Source organism: Zingiber officinale, chromosome 7B, assembly GCF_018446385.1.
Source record: "Zingiber officinale cultivar Zhangliang chromosome 7B, Zo_v1.1, whole genome shotgun sequence".
In the NCBI taxonomy this organism is placed as follows: Eukaryota; Viridiplantae; Streptophyta; class Magnoliopsida; order Zingiberales; family Zingiberaceae; genus Zingiber; species Zingiber officinale.
The window spans coordinates 19,803,522-19,807,209 of NC_055999.1; positions in this window are offsets into that span (position 1 = coordinate 19,803,522).

The window sequence follows — 3,688 nt, forward strand, 5'->3', positions numbered from 1 at the left end:
TCGTGTGTACCATTTTCGATAGAGAAGATAGATGTTGCATGCTTGTTGTAGGGTGGGTGGTACCAAATATGTACTACTTGTCTTGGGAGGAGAGGATGAGCATGCTACTGAAAAAGGGAAGAGTGACTCATCAAAAATAACATGCCGAGACATATAAATCCGCTCGGTCAGTATATATCAGCAACAATACCCATGATGTAAATTATCATAACCAAGGAAAACACATTGTTATGAACGAGAGTCTAATTTATGTTTAGAGTATGGACATAACCATGGATAACATGCACAACCAAAATCTCGAAGAAAAGTATAGTTAAGAGTTCGATTTTAAAGCTTCTCTAGTGGACACTTTTGATCAAGCAATAGAGTGGGAAGACGATTTATGAGGAAAATTGCATTGCTAACGGCTTCATCCCAAAATTTACAAGGAACCGATGCATGATTAAGAAGAGCTAAGGCTGTTTCCATTATATGTAGATGTTTTCTTTCTGCAAAATCATTTTGTTTGGGGGTATGGGGATAAGCGACTTGATGAATAATTCTACAAGAAGCAAGATGGCGATGAAGAGCTTGATACTCACCTCTCTAATCAAAATGAAAAGTAAGTATTTTGCGATCAAAATAACGCTCAACTTGGTTTTGAAAATGACAAAATATGTCAAATAAATTATACTTTCATTTCATAGTATAGAGCCAAGTAAACTTGTTAAAATTGTCAATGAAAGAGACATAATATAGAAACCTTGATTTGACAGGATAGATGCGGGACTCCAAATATTAGAATGAGTTATTTTAAGTGGAAAATTAAAAATATGATTAGATGAAAAGAAAGATAACTTGTGACTCTTGGCTTCTAAGCATGCTTTACATAAATGGGGTGATGAGGTATATGAAGTAGGTAAACTAAATTGATTTATAATTCTTTAAACAATACGAAGAGAATGATAACCAAGACAAACATGCTAAACTGATTTATTAGTGCGTTCACTAATAAAAGCTTTAAAAGGACATTGAAGATGGTAAAGACTATTTGTAATCTTGGTATGAAGTAAAATTGCACATGTTGTTTTATTTTTTATAAGACAATGATCATGATAAAATTCAAAGAAGACATTGTTATCAAGACTAAATTAAAGTAAATTTTTATTAATAGATGGAACATAAAAATATTGCACATGTCAAAAGTTCGATTAGATGATTGAAAATGTGTGTTTCTATAATTAACAATTTACAAACCTGAGCTATCGTGTACCTGTATCGTATCCATGCCACAGTAGGGTAAGATTTTTGTAATAATGCGATGGTCTAGCATGACATGATGAGTTACTTCAGTATCAAGATACCATCCCATAGATGAAGATTTTGTCGATAAAAGGATGCCGGAATAAATTTATGGTGCGACTTGCATGGTTAAAAATTTGTCGGAAAATAACTATGAGAAGTCCACTCCTTTGTTGATATAAAAAAAATCTAGAGACAGATCTCCTATAATAAATTTGGTCGTCACTGGGAGATGTTTTGATTCTATCCGGTCCAAAAAGGTGACGTCGGCTGCTAGCAAAATAGAAGAAGGAGAAAAAGGAATTCGCATAGGGTTGCAAGTTGGAATTCAGGAGAAGCGGATTCTCTGGTCCGTAAATTTACAGACCAGAGAATTATCCTTTGCATGAGATTGGATAATTTAGATGGATCCTACCTATTTATAGATGGGATCCATTTAAATCATTTAATCCTATGCAAAAGATCATTCTTTGATCCGTAAATGGATCAGAAGATTCCGCCTGGGAATTCAGCGGCAAAGAGGAACAGGGAGCCTTTTGTTTTTCTTTCTTCGTGAGAGAGAATAAGTTTATTATTGATTAAATAAAAAAAGAAAAACATGGCAGAGGGACCATAGAAAGAGAAAGGAAAAGCCACGGCAGGTAATAGAACGGGGAAGAAACAAAGGTCTCTGATATCATGATAAAAATATAATAAATAAATAGAAAGGAAAAAAATAATTATTTTCTCATTAATATTATCATAAGATAATAAATCTATTTATACAAATAGTTAAATGCATATCATTACAAGATTCTCACCTATCACCTATCAAATATTTCATCGTTAATTATTTTTTAAAAAATATTTAAATAGGAAGGGGATGTATTTTGTTAAATTACCTATCATTTGAGGGCAAGAGTAAAATAGGTAAGTTATCAGTAAAATAGGAAGGGGAGTCTAAAAAACGGCAAGTGCTTTTGTAAAATTATGTCTAAAAAAAATAAATGATAATCTTAATTAATTTTATTGATTATTTCTGGATGATTGATCTAATTCTATGAAAGTTTTGTATGAGTCATTAGGATAAATTAGGAAGCGTACACGATGACCAACTTAAAAGTCCAACATCTTTTGATTGTGCTCTCCATATATATAAGAAAAATTCTTATAAATATATTATAGCTAAACATCGAATCATGAATACCTTAATAATAACATAGAGACATTATTTAAGGCCAAGAGTAAAATAGGGAGAGGAGGTCAAAAAAAAAAAAAAAAAAAAAAAAATTAAAATGTGCATTGTACTTTTGAAATAAAAGAGGACTATGGTAACTTATAATTTGATCAAGAATTCTTTTAGCGAGGCAGAAATAGACCCCTTATTCTATTATAATAAAGTTGACATTCTCTTCTCTAATCAATTGAACATCCTAGTAAGACTAAAATATATATGGTACAAACAATAACAATAAAATAATAGACAATTTGATTTCAATAGAAATTTAAATCAATCAATCCTCATCGATTCTTCATCATTTTCTCCTCCTCTCTCCCTCTCTAATTTTTACTATACCTTTTTCCTTCTTATCTTTTTTATATTACAACGCATCAATCCATCTATTTCGCTCTTCTGCATATTGATACAGTCACATCAATCCATCTATATCTTATCGACTCTTCTAAAAAAAATCACAGCTATATCTATTTATGTATGTATCTTTTCAGGAAAAATAATATATATATATAGAAATGATATACTGTCTGACACTTCCTGTGTGACCATGAGCGACATCCTACATGAGCGATCTGACGCGACCAAAACTTATTTTTTTTAATCTCTCTCATCTACATGCAACAACTTTTCTCTCTTTTCTTTAAATTAAAATAAAATTTTATCTTCTCTCTCCTATTATTACATGAAAGAATCATTATGGTAGTGATTGTTGGATCGAGACGCGCTAGAGGGGGGGTGAATAGCGCTCGTGGCTATTTCGTACGTATCGGAATCAAGAACAGCGTTAGAGTAATTAAAGCAGCGGAATTAAAACAAACAAACACAAACAAAAGGACACAGAGATTTACTTCGTTCGGAGCCTGAGGCGACTCCTACTCGAAGGCCCGCGATCCTTGATCGCTTCCGGTAGGCAACAACTATAAGCTCGATAAGAATTACAAATTACAACTGTAACAGCAATTAGAATAACTTTGTACCGACAACTTAAAGAAGAGAAAAACGAAGCTCCGGGTCGTCGGAATGTTGCAGCAGCACTTCGGAATGACTTTGTTAGCAGCACGTTGAAGGAAGAAGGCCTGGAACTTGATTGATTGAAGTGCTGGTCGAAACCCCCTTATCAAGGGTGTTCAAGGCGCCTTGAAGGCTGTTCAAGGCGCCTCCATGCTGCCTGGTCGAAGTTCATCTGCTTAA